We start from the raw sequence: 18534 nt of genomic DNA, 5'->3' as shown, positions 1-18534 counted from the left end.
TAGTTACCTCTTCTATAGAGACAAGATAATCAATATGTTTTATACAAGATTTATTTTAACATGAAAAATATTCCAGTACCTATATTACTTCATATGTGTGTTGTAGATATACATGTGTGTGTGCCTATGCACATATATTAGGGTATGTGTGCATTATGTACCTGTGCAGGTCATACGTCAATACTGGATGCTTTCCTCCATTGCACCCCTCTAATGTTTTTGAGACAAGGTCATTCTCCAAAATGGGAACTTCCTGCTTAATTAACTGACTGACCAGTGAGGCTTGGAATCTTTCTATTTCTGCTTCCAAACATTGGTATTACAGGTTCAATGTTGCACACCTGGCTCTCTATTGCATTTTGTTTGGGAAAATAAATTTAATAATGAAAAAGTTACTAAATTCCTGTAGCCATAGTACAGCAAATTCAGGATTCAGTCTGGGTAAGAAATCACCTTGTTGAGATATGATGACTGGAGGGGGCTGTTGGTCGCGTTGATGATGAGGAGTATAGGGATTTGAGATAAAAGTAAAAAGGATTTGTTGACGGGTTCAGTTTGAGGCATGAGAGAATAAAAAAAACACAAATATAAATTCTCTATTGGATATTTTAGCAAGTATACAAGTCATAGTATTTATTAAAATGATAGAAACAAAAGTGGATGGGTGACTAGAACTCTGAAATGTTTAGATGCATTTAGATGTAGAAACCTGGTTCTGTGTCAACCCAGGATGTGGTACTCTGGGGAAGATTTAAGGCATCTATATGCATTATAAAGGTCACGGGGTTAAAAAGTGTTAAACATAAAAAGAATAGGTGTGGGAAATAAGATAACTAATTAGTTCTACCAATCGCACTTACATGAGCTGTTGAGAGACTGAAGAAGCATAGGCTGAGGAATGTCCTTTGGGTTAAATATCTTAAAATTCTTTGGTGACCTTCAGAATAGTTTAGTGATGTGATGTGTAGTAATGACCAAGAAGAGGGAATGCGCCTTTTTTAATTTTAATTTTAGTTTTTCTTTTTTTTGGTTCAGGACATGTAGAGGATGTTATGAGTGCTTGGATGGTCCCTCTTTGGCTGTAGACATTGTAAAGGTTGAGTAAGAGCATCCCAAAAGCAGTGGAGGATCTACATTTAATTCAGGAAAGACACAAGTCCTTCCAATCACTGGCTTTTAGGACCAAACCAGGGCTTCATTTAAACCCGCTCAGGAGATCGTATTGTGTTCTGTCAGAGGAAACTCTAGGTTTAAGTATCTATGTGTGTCCTTAGTATGCAGTCACATGTATTCTCTTATGATAGTCAATTATTATTCTCTAGGACCTGGCCTACTTTGTAGGTATTTCATATGGGTTGAGCTTTCCTGGGAAACTAGAATTTTTGTATAAATCATTAATCTACAGCTTACAGTCTTGTTCTACTTCATTATCATATTCAAAGCACACTAGATTTTAGATGTTTGTCTGCTTATTAACTTTTATATCTAATGTTCCAGTATCTTCATTTTTTTATTGAATTCCAGTGATTTCTCTGTGAGAAGCAACCACTCGTATGAATGCTTTTGCACTAGGGAGTGTTTGTCTCTGTGCAGAATAGTCTCTTCTCCTTTGTGTGTATGTATATATGGGACATGCACACATATGTATATACATACACACATATATACCTGTTTGGGCATATGTCTGGGAAAAGGTATCTGTACCTTAGATTGATGCTAGCATTTTACTGGATTATTTTTGGCATTAACCATTAAGTCAAAGTCTTTTTAATTGAACCTAGCTCTTACCTATGGCTGATATGTTGATATAGTTTACACCAGAGATCCCTTGTCTTGCCTTCTGAGTTTAGAATAACAGGCGCTATACCTTGCCACCCAAGCTTATAAGTAGGTTATGGAATCCAAATTCTGCTTTTTAGTCTTGTTTTGTCAGCCAGTACTTTAACCACTGGGCAATTTCCAGCTGTGGTGGTTGGAATGAGAAATGTTTCCCATATGTTTAAGTATTTGAACACATGGTTTCCTATTGGAGGTACTATTTGTAGAAATTTAGGTGGTATGACCTTGTTGGAGGAAGTTTAGGACTGGTTTCAATATGGCTTTAAGAGTTTCAAACCTCCCCATCTCCCCTTACCCCCACCCCACCCCCAAGTTTTGAATTTTTCCTGGCAATCTTGTCTCCTTCCAATATCCAGGAGGATAACTATATGTTATATGGAAGGAGGTGGAAATTCTTTAGTAAAAATAAAAAAATGTAAAAAAAAAAGTTTCAAGTCTCACGCCGCTCCCAGTTATCTCTCCTTCCTGCTTATGCTTGAGCATGTGAGTTCTCAGGTTCTTACTCTGCCCATCATGCCTGCTGCTGCCATGCCTTCTCACCATGACGGGTCCTTACACTTCTAGAACTGTAAGGCAAAAGTTACCATTTCTTCCATGAAGTTCTGTTCATGGTGCCTTATTATAGCAACAGAAAAGGAGCTATTAATCCAGGCCCCCTGGTTAGAAGAATTTTCTCCTTCAGATTCTGTGACTGTCCACATGTCTCCTGGAATTACTCATTCTGATGTTTCAGGATCATATTGCCCATGGCAACTCTAGTTTAATCTCCATTTTACTCTCTTCTACTCCTAAATCATATTGGTTTACCTCAGCAATTGTGCCTTGTCCCTCTAACTCTGAAAGAATCATAATAATGCAAACAATTTTCCCAGTTGAACCAAATCAGTAGAGCGAGAAGGGGTTAATTAGTGTACCAGTTCCTTATAACTCTATGCACCCTTTTCTTCCATCATCCTTGTTAGCACATAGACACAGACACATGAGTCAAAAATGAAACACATGCACTCAATTATTGTAGCATTTTTCATGTGTACAAACACCTTCATATTTAGCTTCTCTAGGATCACAAATTATAGGCTCAATGTCCTTTATTTATGGCTAGAAACCAATTATGAGTGAGTACATCCCATGTTCATCTTTTTGGGTCTGGGATACCTCACTCAGGATAGTGTTTTCTATTTCCATCCATTTGCATGCAAAATTCGCAAAGTCATTGTTTTTTACTTCTGAGTAGTACTCTAATATGTATATATTCCACACTTTCTTCATCCATTCTTCCATTGAAGGGCATCTAGGTTGTTTCCAGGTTCTGGCTATTACAAATAATGCTGCTATGAACATAGTTGAACAAATGCTTTTGTCATATGATAGAGTATCTCATATTACTGGATCTTGGGGTAGGTTGATCCCGATTTTCCTGAGAAATCGCCACACTGATTTCCAAAGTGGTTGCACAAGTTTGCATTTCCACCAGCAATGGATGAGTGTGCCCCTTACTCCACAACCTGTCCAGCAAAGGCTATCATTGGTGTTTTGATTTTAGCCATTCTGACAGGTGTAAGATGGTATCTCAAAGTTGTTTTAATTTGCATTTCCCTGATCGCCAAGGAGGTTTTCTATGTCCCATGTAGTTTAGATAAATGTATGTCTCTCTTAGGGTCCTCATTGTTGTCAAAGTTCTCTGGGATTGTGATTTGTAGGCAGATTTTTTTGTTATGTCTAATAGCCTCTTATGAGTGAGTACATATGATATTTGTCTTTCTGGGTCTGGGTTCCTTTACTCAATATGATGTTTTCTAGATCCATTCATTTGCCCACAAATTTCAGGATGTCATCATTTTTTTCTGATGTGTCGTACTCTTATTGTATAAATGTACAACATTTTTCTTATCCATTCTTCAGTCGAGGGGCATTTAGGTTGTTTCCAGATTCTAGCTATGACAAACAATGTTTCTATAAGCATAGTTCACATGTTTTTGTGGTATGATTGAGCATCCTTTGGGTATATACCCAAAAGTGTTATTGCTGGGTCTTGAGTTAGGTTGTTTGCTAATTTCTGAGAAATCACCATATTGATATCCAAAGACGTTGTATCAGTTTGCACTTTTACCAACAATGGAGGAGTGTTCACTTTATTCCACATCCTCCCCCGTATAAACTGTCATCAGTGTTTTTGATCATGGCCATGCTTACAAGTGTAGGATGGAATCTATACTTTGTTTTTGAATTGCATTTCTCTGATATTGAGCATTTGTTTAAGTGTCTTTCAGCCATTTTAGATTCATCTGTCGAGAATTTTCTGTTTATGTCTGTACTCCATTTTTTTTTTTTTTTACTGGATTATTTGTTCTTTTGAGGACCAATTTCTTGAGTTGCTTCTATATTTTGGAGATCAGCTCTCTGTCTGATGTGAGGTTGGTGAAGATCTTTTCCCATTTTGTAGGTTTTCTTTGTCTTGTTGACCATGTCCTTTGCTTAACAGAAGTTTCTCAGTTTCAGGAGGTCATTAATTGTTTCTCTTTAAAGAAATAAATATGCTGACATTTAAGATATTCATCAGTCTGACTGCAGGGCAAGGCCAGCTCAGGCACCCTCTCCACTATTGCTTAGTGTCTTAACTAGAAATATCCTTGTCAATTCCTGGGAATTTTTGTAGTTCCAGGTTTCTTGCTAGTACCACAATGGCTCCCTCAATCAAAATATCTCTTTACTTGCTCTCTCTATCTGTCCTTTCTCCACCTTGACTATCCTATTCCCCCAAGCTCTCTTCCCCTCTCCCTTTCTACTCTTCCTCTACTGCCCTCTCTTCTCCCCCTACCTCCATGTTCCCGAATTTTTCCAGAGATATTGTCTATTTCCCCTTCTCAGGGGGTTCTATATATGTTTTTCTTGGGGTTTACACTGTTACTTAGCTTCTCTAGGATCATGAATTATAGGCTTAGTATCCTTTGCTTTACAGCTAGTATCCACTTATGAGTGAGTACATACCATGTTCATCTTTTTGACTCTGTGTTACCTCACTAGGGGTGTTTTTTTTCTAGTTCCATCCATTTTCATGAAAATTTCAAGATGTCATTATTTTTATGAATGAATAGTACTCCATTGTGTAAATGTACCATATTTTCTTTATTTATTCTTCAGTTGAGGGACATCTAGGTTGCTTCCAGGTTTTAGCTATGACAAATAATGCTCTTATGAATGTAGTTAAACAAATGTTCTTGTAGTATGATTGAGCATCCTTTGGGTATATGCCCAAGAGTGGAATTGCTGCCTTCTAAGGTAGGTTGATTCTCAATTTTCTGAGAAACCACCATACTGATTTTCAAAGTGGTTGTACAAGCTGGCATTCCCACCAGCAATGGAGGAGTGTTTCCCTTACTCTACATTCTCCCCAGTATAAGCTGTCATTGGTGTTTTTGATTTTAGGCATTTTGACTGATGTAAGATGGTATCAGAGTCAGAGATCTTCAGAGGACCACTGGGCTGAGCTCCCAAAGTCCAGTTGAAGAGTATGTGGAGTGAGAATATAGCAAAAAGATCAAGAGCGTTATGGGAACACCCATTGAAACAGTTTACCTGAGCTAATGGGAGCTCACCAACTCCAGCAGGACAGGTAAGGAACCAGCAGAGGACCAAACTAGGCCCTCTGAATGTGGGTGACAGTTGTATGGCTGTGGCAGACTGCGGGGTCACTGGCAGTGGCACCAGGATTTATCCCTTACTGCTTGTCCTGTCTCTTTGGAACCCATTCTCTTTGGATGGATACCTTGCTCAGCCTAGATATAGTAGGGAGGGCATTGGACCTTCCCAAAAACAATGTGCCTTACCCTCTCTGAGGAGTGGATAGGAGGTAGGGTGAAGGGAAATACAGAGGAAATGGGAGGAGGCGAGGGAATGGGAACTGGGGTTGGTATGTAAAATAAAAAAAAAACAATGTTTGCTTTCTTTTTTAAAAATAAAATGAATAAAAGAAAAACAAGTAAAGCAAATAAATATGAGCAAGAATTTTGGTACTGAAGCTGAAGTTAAATTAAAAACTCAGAAAATAGATTTAGAAAAGTCTATCAACAGAATTTATGCATGAAAGAAAGCTAAGAAAAAGATATAAAAATGAGGCAAAGGAGATAAAATGCAGTCTGGTGGCTTGAATAAGAAGTGACCCCTCATTGTTTCTGGCACTTGGACATTTGGCTCCCAGTTTGTGGTATGTTTTGGGGAAGATGAAGGTATAAGGCCTGGTTGGAGAAAGTATATTACTCAGGATATGTTTGAGGGTAAAAAGACCTATCTACTTCCAGTTTGCTCTCTCTTCCTAAAAGCTTACAGTAAAAGATGTGAGCTCTCAGCACCCGGGTAAAGCCAGCATGTGCCTGCAGCTTGTTGCTGTGCCTCCCAGTCACAATAGACATTTATGGCTCTGGAGCTGCAAACATGAATAAATTCTCTCTTCTTTAAGGTGTTTGGTCATCAGATTTTATTACAACAACAGAAAACCAATCATGAGGTCATTTCTCAATGGAATTATCTAGATAATACAGTGAGAAAGTTTAATACATTTAGTTTAAATCTCAGAAAAAAAAGAGGACAGAAACAAGAAGCCTATTTGAAGGGAAATGATCTTACAAAAGTTTGAGAAAAGTACAGTCAACAAAGTACTAATGAACTTCAGCTTTTGCCAGTGGGCATGTCGGAGGAGCAGCAGATGGCAGTTGACTTCAGGATGTTAGCCCACCAGGCAGAGAATCACTGATGAATGGATCTTGGATAGGCATGGCCCCAAGACAATAGACTCCAGAATGTCTTTTGCTTCTGCTGTGCCCTCACATGTTGCTGCTGAGATCTGGTATAGTGTAATTGGGTGTGAGGAGATCCCCACTGTCCGTAATGTAGTGTGTTTGTCTCATGGAAACATCCTATTCTACTGGGCACTTTTACCTCTGGACTATTATGAAGTTGATTTCTCCCTAAGCAGCACTGTCTAATTAATAAAAATAATGTTAGTTTAAATAGAGCTTTGGTGATAAATATAAAACAAGAAAGTGTCACACAGCTAGAACACATTAGTTTCTATTGGGGTACTAAATAGACTGTGGCTTAGGTTCATGATTAAGGAAAACGATTGAGTCCCAGGAACCCAGCAGGTTTAAACTCTCAATATTGGGAGATGTGTTCACAAGGCTCAGAGTGCATCACAGCTGAAACAAAGCTTTGAAAGTAACCTAAAGTTAGACCAAGATGTTTCTGCCAAATAGCTTTAAGGTGGAAAACCCATGGAGATAACCTAAGGTTTTAAAAAGGCACTCAGTCAAATGAGGAAGTCCTAATGTAAGGGAAGAAAAACCAAGAAGCCCAATTATTACTAGCTGACGTGCCTTTCTTGCTAGGATTGGCTGGTGATCAAAGGTGATGATTAATTTATACCCATTTTTCCCCCATCTTCTGTTTTTTATTCTAAAAAATATTAATGAGTGGGTATGAACCACAAAGATTTAAAGTAGAGTTGACAGATTGCTTTTCATATACAAAGTTTATATTTCTGATTCCTTAAAGGTTTCTTATAATTTTACATTTAAAGATAAGTAATAAAGTGATTAGTTCTCTTTTTGTAAACACAAAACAAGCCTGCCAGAAAAAGAATATCTTGCTTCTTTACACCCTGTTAATTTATGACAAGTTGCTTGGATATGTGTGTATGTGGTTTCTTGGGGATAATTTGTTTTTCATCTGTAGTACATAAAATGTTTAAACATGTAAGGGGTATGGGAAACATACTGATTTTTACTTGTATTTATATTGTTTGAAAATATTTTGCTGAGGTATGCAAACTGTAAGGGAAGAGAAATAGAGTCAGATAGAAAGAAGGAAAATTTCAATAATGAGACAGTTAATATGAGTTAGAAGAAAAACATCAAGTATGAGAGAGCAAGAAGGAAGGAGAAAGAAAGCATCAAGAGTGACAGAAGGAACATTCAGGGTAGAGATAAGAATAGAGAATGGAGAATACAAAGAAAAATAAAGAAAAGATCTGACAGAACGCATCAAGAGAGAATGTGTGAGTGTCTTCTCCTTTCACCCTCTCAAGATATAAAGGTCATAGTATACAGTGTCTCTGTGAATTTCCTTTGAGCCCTGCATTGCTCGAGGGTGATCCCTCAGGCAGCTTAATTTTCAAATAATTATCATTTTTGAGGACACATCATTGAGTCTATTCTTTTCTTCTATGTTCAAGTAGGTTCCAGGTATTGAACTCAGGCTCCGGGCTTGTATGGCGAACACTTACATGTTGAACTGTTGTTTTTATCATAGGCACAGCCTGAATTTACTGCTATTCCAGCTAGTAACTGTATGGCTCTGCAGCCACTGCCCCAATGTCCAGTCCAGGGCCCAGTTGTACTTTTGTTTCCCTCCAGCACTGCCTCTGCCACTGAAGTAAAATATAGTTTTTAACTACATATTTATTGATCTATTTTACCAATGAAGACTCAGAAGTCACTTACCAGGGTGTAAACATGCTAACTCAGAGAGGCTGAGAAGCAATGAGCTGATCTTCCTTCTTAGCTGGTGACCCAGCAAGGTAGCATACATCTGCCACCACCAACCAAAAGGACCTCCAAGTCCCTCCCTACTACTTCCTGTGCATTTCTCTGTTTCCTTGATTTCCTCTAACCCTATATGTCTACTTCTTGCCAACTAGTTGTTGGTTCTGCCTCTTTGATTATTATTATTTATGATTTTTCAAGACAGTTTCTGCCTCTTGACAAAAAAAAATTACTTAATTAACAGAAACAAGGGGTTCACAGTGTGATCAAATATCCCACAATGTCAAAAATCAACTCCTGTTAATTAAAACTGAAAATTTGAAGGCTGGCTGGGAGGAAGAACAGTTGAAATCACAAAAATTTCTCTCACAAAAATTGGAAGGTGTTTTGCTAGAAAGACTGCGCTCATTTTTAGTACAATTTGTTTAAGTCTTAATATTAAGAAATTCACATATACATAATCAATAAATTTGAAAACATTTAGGATTCATATATCATGTTTAGAATTCCATTTAAATTACTAAGAGAGATGTGTTGCATATATTGCTGAGGTTTTCCCTTTCTATGATTTATTTTCTTTATTAATCTGAATCTGAAAAATAATTCCAACTATATACAGATTTTCAAAGACTGAAAAATAGTATTGTTTAAAGTTTTATAGTTAGCACAATAATACAATTGTCACCTATAATCACTATTGTTATATCAGGTACTCTTTATATAAATTTTTTACATATTTTTGATGTGCCAGTAAATCTAAGAAAACAAACTTCCAGTCTTTTGGCCTTTTGCCCTTCATTATTGTTTTTTAATGGGCATATGGACAGGTTGAATAATGTACAAGGAGAGAGAAAGCCCTTCATACTTCTGCATATGTACCATCTAAGTTTTTAATTAAGAATGACTGTCCTTGGCATCTGCAGATATTGCCATATGTTGGGAGAGAGTATGTAAATGACAAGATTCCCCAAATTCCAATTACTGCGTCTGACTTTAGGCACTGCCTGTGATAAAAGTCCCTTCGAATGCTGACATGAAGCTTCCAATTATAGAGCACTGCCGTCTTCCTTGAGCTGTGGACACCTGACAGTAACCTCACAGATTTTCCACTAGAGGCTTAACCAGGAGTCAAGTGATGAAAAGAGATAAAAGATTTCTCGACTGATTTTTTCAGAAATAACTTCCTGTCTGGCACAGGCCCATATTCTGCTTCAGAGTGATCTTCAGAGAAACCTGGGGAAAAGAGCCAAAGGAGGCTTTACAGCAGGACCGAGGGGCACTGGAGACAGAGGGGGAGCTTTCAGGGCAGAAGATGGGGCTCTGTTGAACTATACTGACACCTAACACCTGATTTTCTCATGTATTCAGCTTGTTTCTGGCAATCCATTCCCACATTCATGAACTAGCAACAGCATTTTTAGATACAGTACATGGGGAATGGATGGTATGAACTATAGGTTTTTCAGATTACCTTTTAGTGAGAGGTGCCATTCTTTCACAAGCAAGGGGTGCAAAAAGGTGTGCCTCTGAAAATAGATGGATGGGAATGAAGAAACAATTAGGTCAAAAAAAAACAGATATTAAGGGGAATAAAAATAGGGCAGAAACAAAAAAACTAGAAATAAAGAAAGAAGAAATATGCATTGAATATTCAATTAATACTTGAAATTGCATATGCTTCTAGTAGAGACTATAGAAATACATTCAGAAAATCCTTCTTCCCTCCATCTTTTCTTCTCTCTCGCCCTCCTTTCCTTTCTTCTTCCTTCCATTCCTGTCTTCTTCTCTCCCTTTGTTCTTTCCAATCATTTACAGCCCCCCCTCAAAGACACACAGACATACACACATATTTAAAAGCCATCAATTTTAAGAAACTTTAAAATCTCATGGACATTTTGGCAAAAATGCTTTATTCTATCTCAGAATACTTAGGGTTTGGCTCATGATTCTCTTCCAAACCATTTAGTCTTTAAGTTTAAATGCCTATAGAGCTATGAGAAACTCTTACAAGTTGTCCCAAAACTACACAGAAGAAATTTCCTTACAGGATTAAAATGATAACAAAAGAAAGCACCCTGAAGGTATGTCAACATATGAGGGTCCTTTTATATAATATATAATATATATATTCCATATATACTATGTATCCTACAATGTTCCAGAGCAGTAGTTGTCATTGTATTAGTTCTGTTTTCTGTAGTGAACAATATCCTACTGCTGACTGCCTGCGTTATAGAGAAAACAAGATTTCTCTTGGCTCATAGGTCTGATCCATGATGAATAGACCACATCTATAGATAGCTTCCGGCTCTCACAGGAGGGACAAGTCACCTTCTGGTGAGAACCAGAGATACATGTATATGACTTCTGTTCACTTGTATTATATTTGATTAGATAGCAAATGATTTTATCTGACAGGAATCACCTTCCTCAGGTTGAAAATTAGTATTGTCTAAAATTTTATAGTTAGTACAATAATACAACTGTCTCCTATAATCTCTATTGTCAAATTAGGTCATATGACGTATATAAATATTTTATGTAGTTTTAATATGCTAGTAGGTCAAAGAAAACAAACTTTCAGTCTTTCGGATTTTTGCCCATCAAATTTTCTTTATTGGATATATCAGAAAGTTGAATAATTTATGAACAGGGAGAAAAGGCCTTCATACTTCTGTATATGTGACATCTAAGCTGGGGAAGGTGAGGAATCAAACTCCTAATCAAAGAGCTTCAGACAACTAATTACTGCCAAGTGAGGGAGAGTCAAATTCCCCCAGGGATGATCCTCCTAAATATTATCCAATAAAGAATTGTGATTGATAAAACCATGTGCATATAAACAACAAAATGGACTCAGTAGTTGTATTTATGTTTATGCATATATCATCTATTTATCAATTTATTTGTCATCATCTATCTATATCCTATCTATTATCATTCTACTTATATGCAGCAATAATAATAAAAGAGAACGAGGCAATCAGTTTGAGAGGTATGAGAGGAAATGAGAAAGCAGACTTGGGAAGAATTGGAGGAAAGAAAGGGAAGGGGAAGAAGAGATGTAGGTATATGTTTATTAATAATATATGTTTAACAAACAATAAACTGTATCTATAGATTGAATATAAGAAGCCATGTGGTGGTTTTCACAAAGACCATTTCAGAGAAAATAGGATCACATTGACCCTAACCCATAAACGTGTATGCTGTGTTTCAGGCACAAGAGATAATGCAGGTGAAGCTGACTAAACTAGAGGAAATGGGAGTATTCAGAGGCACAGTGGGAAAACCAATGAGCTTGAGCTCTTAGTTGGAGTGAGATAAGAAACCAATGGGAGATTTAAGCTTAGGCATGAAATATTGTATGACTTTAAACATAATCTGTGTTCACATGATCAGATTTTTCACACTTAGTGGTGGAGCTGCCAGATAGCAGGTTCAGCAATCCATTTTCAGACAGGTCTCTAGTTGTGTGACTTCCATTTCCTGTTAACTAAAGTATAGTAAGAAACAATGTCTGCTGAAGTAGCCGACTTTCAATTTCCTGTCACTAGGGTCACTCTTCCTAAAACAAATCATAGGGAGCCAAGTGTGTGGGTCTGAGAAGTATTGACTGCTTCTACCTCCTTGTTTTACCTTTGTGACTGAGTTCAATGATTTTCTTGGTGTTTGCATTTAATGGAATTTGATTCTTCCAAAGTTCCATAGCCAGGCCTTTAAATGTCTTTTCTGATGTCAACGATTCACCAAGGACTTTCTAATTATGTTTTATTCCCTTGAAGTTATATGTTCTTTTCATGCCCCTGCTCTATAGGACACACTCTCAACTTAACTGCTCTGCTGTACTGAGCATGTCTAATTAGAAAGAAGTATGTACAAAAAAAAATCACTTTTGCTTCTTATTAGTAAAAAGTATCAGATTTTGCTACCAACATCCCTTAATCAAAGATTCCTCTACTATTAGCTTACAGTGAAACACATATTAAAATCTCATGAGCACTCTGTTTCTCCTCTTCTAATGCTTTTAAATATAAATGATCTCACCGATCCTAAAAAGTTCCCATATTAATGAATTTGTAAGAATAAAACTGTAATTACTGGTAACATATGAAATTACAAAATAGATGAGTAAATGTGTTCTTATGAACTATGCACAACTTTGAGATATTTATTAATTTCTTTATGATGTGACTTCCCAAGTTATAGAGGTTTTATACTGTCTGCATTAGTAAGACTGCTTTAAAAGAAACAATGCTTTTATGAGTTGTATGAACATTTATTCTCTAAATCTGCCATGCTTTCTTTCTGAACTGAGAAGTAAAATGAATGGAATATTGGTGGCAATAATTACCCGACAGATTTGCTTTATCTGGGCATTGTGGATAGTGGTCTCTACTTGATGGACAAGAAAGCTGAGACTCATCTTGCCTAGGTCACTGTGTGAGTGAGCAGAAAGGACCAGACTTCAAATCTGTCTGCTTTGCCTGACCTTGATCTCTTTACCACTGTAAGAAAATTAGCTTTCAGGACCTCTTGATTTTTCAGCAACACCCTTTCCTATATTCTTTGTATGAAGAAATCAATCCTGTAGTGACAGCACTGCCGCAGCTACAACTGGTTGTTTGATTACAAATTAAAACCAGGACACCTGAGATGATATGAGCACACATTCATGCACTCTTGAAAACTTGTCAAAGAAAAGTTGACTTCAAAACTAGCAAAGGTAAAATTGAAGCAAGCAGCATGAGATAAATTAATATTTTTGCTTTGATGGGTGGAAAAAGCTTTGAGGCAGTACATCTATAAAAATAGGCTTACTGGTAGAAAATTTATGCCAATTAATATATTTAGATTTTTTCTGTAAATTTTATTTCTCCATTTATCAAGGACTAAGCAATAATAGTAAATATCTTATTAAGATTTGAATATGTACCTTTCTAGAAAAGGGTAGTTAATGGTGTTTACAACTGTTTTCAAGAGAGTTAACTCCAAAATATGAATGAATTATTTCTATTTATTGCAATTATCTTATTCACTTAATTAATTTTCTTCTATAAAAATTGCAGTACTTGTCCAAATGCACTTAAAACAACCACAATATATAAAGTGTGGCTCTTATGAGCTACAGTGTTCACTTAAACATAGGCAAAGAACACGTTTCATTTTAAACATGTATATATTGCATAAAATAAACTTGTATGTTTCTACTAACATATATACCATACCCCTGAGATTGACAACCTTTATTTTAACATCAATGATGAAGGTGTCACTGTTCTTTGATATGGACCCCTAAAGAGACATGCCTTGGAAAACTTGATAAATGTTCTACTCTCAGCAAGCAGCAAATGCAGTTCAATCAGTTCTAAGCAGAGAATGGAATCATGGGATGGGACTGTTAATGCGTTTAGCAAACAATATAAATTATCACATTCAAACTGACAATTTTTCACGTGAAAAGGTGTGAGACCTTGCCGACAGATTAAAGGAAATCCTAGTACAAGGTGTTAGTTGTATTATCACTTTGAGCTAACAATATGACATGGAAAAGACAGAAAGGCACTGCCCAATTACTATGTGTCCTTCATACATCAAACATGAATAAAAGGCTCCAGAATTCCTTGGGATGACTTTATGAATTAGTAAGATGTTTATGTATTGAAGTTGTAATATTGAAGAAAATACTAATCCTATGTCATTCCCAGGAGTGAGAGTGAGGATATTTGGGGTGGGACATTGGATCATGTTAGTAACAACTCAGAATAAGTTAGGATTATCTCTTGGAGGCTGTAGTTGTAGCCTGTATAATTAAATGCTTCTTCTTTAAATTTTTTTTCAGAAGTGGCTCTGACATTTCTGAATGAAGACAGAAATTGTGGTCAGTGATGTGTGAAATCCCACTTTTAGGTGTCTTAAAAAATTAGTTTGATCTAATTAAGTTTATATACTTAAATTCATTCATCAAAATAGCCTGTGCCATGCAAAGGTCTCGATGACTCCCTAATAAATCTTCTGTTTTTGTCATAACCTTTTCTGAAATTTTCATGTCAGAGAAGCACTCTGAACATTCATATTCAGCTTTACAGGAAATTTTATTCTCATAAATAAGTGTGCTAACTTCCAAGCCATTCATCAGACTTCTTACTTTTTAAGGTTGATAAATTTAACAAAGCTGTTAACCTTTGAAAATGTGACTCTGAGCACAAGGAAAATGTGCAATATATAGGCTGTCCTTTTAATATTTGGCCATAACAGTGCACAATAAGGGTAAGAGTGTATACTTTTTAAGTTGACTTTGAGATACTGTATTAAAGATTTTGATACTCAATGAGCTGTAGTCCATTAACACTGTACTTCAGGATAAGGAGGAGGATTGATAGGATCAAGACTATGGAGCCTATGTTAATGGGTAGATATGATAGTTAGTGCTAATTAACAACTTGACAGAAACTGGAATTTTCTAGTAAATCAGCCTGTAAGTGATTATTTAGCTTTTTGTCACACCAGTGGCAGTGTTTGCGGTGGTGGTAGAGGGCTGGCGGCTAGTGTTCTCTTGATTAGCTTAACTCATATGTGCTTCTTAAATGTGGACATGCCCATTTTTTTTTTTGGTGGAGATCTTGGGTAGTATGAAATGGAGAAAGTGAATTGAGTACAAGCATTTGATCCCTCCTTGTGGACATAATATGGTCAGCGGTCTCATGTTACTCTGCCTTGACTAATCCACTATAATGAACTATACCTTCAATTGGGAGTCAAAATGAACACGTCCTTCATAAAGTCAGAGAATTTTACCATAGCAACAGTAAACAAAGACAATGGCCACTCGTGATAAATAATGTGTCCACAGTAATCTCCCTGGAGTTCCAGGCAATAGCCAACAATAGACACTAAAGACTATCCATTCCTGATGATGTCAGGATTATTTATATACATAGAATATTCTCATCAGTCCTGGTTCATTTGAAAGAACTCAAGCGCATATTTTTGAAACTAACATTGAATTTCTAGGGCAATAAATTCATAGGAACAGAGTATTGTAAATCTTACTAAAAATCCCATGATTCTATTCAGAGCGTTGCTGGATTGAAACGAGAGAAATGGGCCTATTTATTACATTACAACTGCATTTGAAATAACAATGTTTAAAACAAATTCAAAGCCAGTTTCTCTAACTAAAGAAAATAGGAAGAAACCAATCTAGGAGCAAATGTTATGACCATCACGTTCAGATGAGTTGTATAAATTCCTGGTAAAATTTTCATCTATCAAGATTGCAGTTGGAAATATATTCCTTCCTTCATCTAATTGTATTTTTTTCAGAATGCAGCAAAGCACACACCCTGCACCTTTAGGCTTCACCAATCAAAATTATCAAACAAGGTAGACTTTCTGGATTCTGGTATTAACTGTGAGAATAAGTTCACTGATTATACCCTAATTATGGGGGGGGTTGGTTTACCAACAGATGCCTCTATATTCAAAAGTCCATTATCTAGAGCTGTTGTAATCTAATGGTTAAGAACAAGTCAGGTGTATGTAGTTTTTGACTAAGCATATCTAGAAGACAAGTACACACTCTAGATATCAGACTATGCTCAGATTAGAACTCCTTATGAACAAATTCTTTTTATGGTGCTTTCTCAAGACCACAGCATTTTCAGAGCATTTTCCCACTTGGATTTGTCCTTCTTGTTCACATCTATTCTGGAATTTCCACTCTAGATAGGAAGCTTGTTGATAATAGTTCATTTTAGTGATGTGTTCTGTTTCACCCAGGTATGTGTCCATGATTCATTGTGTGCTGGCTGTTGGAGATTGGTAATGACCAGAGTTCCTAACTGCTCAGTCATATAGAAATCCAAGTTTATTATGACTGATAATGATTTGCTTATCCTTCATACATATCTCTACTGGACTGACATTACCATGCAACTGTTTCTGTTTTTCTGTCCCAAGCATTAATAATTATCACAGACTTTTTTCACTTAAATCTCCAAGGCTTCTAAATGTTCATCTTCCTATGGGTTCCAGTGCCAGTGAACTTTGTCTACTACTATGTCGTGTGTTCACATGAACAAAAAGGCAAACAGAACAAGACAGAAAGATGTTTACTCTATTGGCTTTTATAAAACAGTGGCAATGCTAACTGAACTTTGAAATGAACACAACAGACACATAATCCACTGGCTAGAATGCTAGATAGCCACTGAAGCCTTGTTTATAAACACACATATTAGACAGGGGGTCAGGGATACGCATTTGAAATTTAGTAAACAGCCATGAGTAAGATAACTTTGTACATGATGGCAGGGGTAAATACCCTGAACAGGCACTGAGGAACAACTGAACAATTGGGCTAACAAGTGGAAGAAATTAAGAATGATGAGCAGTAATCAGTGAAAACCAGCATAAGAAATTATTTCCTTTGATATGTTTAAAATCCACTTAAGAGTGAGTACATATGATATTTATCTTTTTGGGTCTGGCTTACTGCACTCAAAATACTCCATCCATTTGCTTGCAAAAGATGTAGGTTTTTTTTTTTTTTGCTTTTGTGTAGTACTCCATTGTGTAAATGTCCCACATTTTTCTTATCCATTTTTTTGGTCGAGGGGCATTTAGGTTGTTTCCAGGTTCTGGCTATGACAAACAATGCTGCTATGAACATAGTTGAGCACATGTCCTTGTGGCACAATTGAGTAACCTTTGGATATATACCCAAAAGCGATATTACTGGGTCTTGAGGAAGGTTGTTTCCTAATTGTCTAAGAAATCACCACACTGACATCCAAAGGGGCTGTACCAGCTTGCATTCCTGCCAGCAATGCAGAAGTGTTCCCTTTACCCCACAACCTCACCAGCATAAGTTCTCATCAGTATTTTTGATCTTGGCCATTCTTACAGGTATAATCGCAAAGAACCTAGACAACAAGAGGATCCTAAGAGAGACATACATAGATCTAATCTACATGGGAAGTAGAAAAAGACAAGATCTCCTGAGTAAAGTGGAAGCATGAGGACCTTGGGAGAGGGTTGAAGGGGAGGAGAGAGGCAGGGAGGAGAGCAAAGAAAAATGTAGAGTTCAATGAAAATCAATAAAAAATTATTTCCAAAAGAAAACTGAGACTTGGAAATAAAGGGTTAAATAACTCAGGGTATTAAACAACTCTGAGACAAGTCTCCCTTTCTTTAATCTGATCCATTTTTTATCTCACTGATAATCATGTTGGTCAGTCTTGATCACAGACAGAATTATGATAAATAAACTTCTATTCTTTAAATCTACATGTCAGACCTCAGTCATGCCTTGTAGATTGCGGAGTCCCTGTGCCATTTGACTTTCACTTCCCTTTCTTTTCTTTTGCGTCTCAGCCTGTGATGGAAGTTCTGACTTGACTGAATTTGATTAGTTCCATACGCTTTCACTGACAGCTCTTGGGAGTATTGTTCCAAATTCTCTTTAACCATTTACCCTGCTTCTAAAGCTCTTTGTATTTTAAATTAAACTCTAATTTGCTAGCTAAAACTTAGTGTCTTTTAACTTCCTTTTGAGAACAATTACACTTTATTTGTCAAAATCAGGAGCATTTGAGAAAAATAAACTTAAGCCTTATTTATTCAGTTACAGGGACCAAATACAGACTTTACATTGGCCCGCTAAATGCTACCCCCAAAAGAATTAATGTTTGACAAATACTTTATTTTTTTGACACTGAAATAGAACTGTCAACAGTTCTTTAACGGAGATTTCTGTGACCAATGAATGACTGCTCCATATTACACTTAATTTTCAGATAAACATTGAGATTAGTGGACCTTGTTACGACAACGCATGTGTCCACAGCATTGCTTCCATCCGCCAATCTTGCTTTTTGGCCTAGATGGATACATGATATTGTACAGATGATAAAAATCAAGGATGTGCAAAATTGTTTTTTTTTTTTTATTGAGAAAAGGAAAAAAGCAAGTTTTGGCCTCCTCCCAGCTTCCCATTTCCTTCCCCCTCCTCCCACCCTTCTCCCCCTTCCCCTACTCCTCTCCCCCGCCCTCTCCAGTCCAAAGAGCAGTCAGTGTTCCCTGCCCTGTGGAAAGTCCAAAGTCCTCCCCACTTCGTCCATATCTAGGAAGGTGAACATCCAAACTGGCTAGG

Source organism: Microtus ochrogaster, linkage group LG3 (assembly GCF_000317375.1).
Source record: "Microtus ochrogaster isolate Prairie Vole_2 linkage group LG3, MicOch1.0, whole genome shotgun sequence".
Classification (NCBI taxonomy): Eukaryota; Metazoa; Chordata; class Mammalia; order Rodentia; family Cricetidae; genus Microtus; species Microtus ochrogaster.
Note: the sequence above shows the minus strand (reverse complement) of the source record.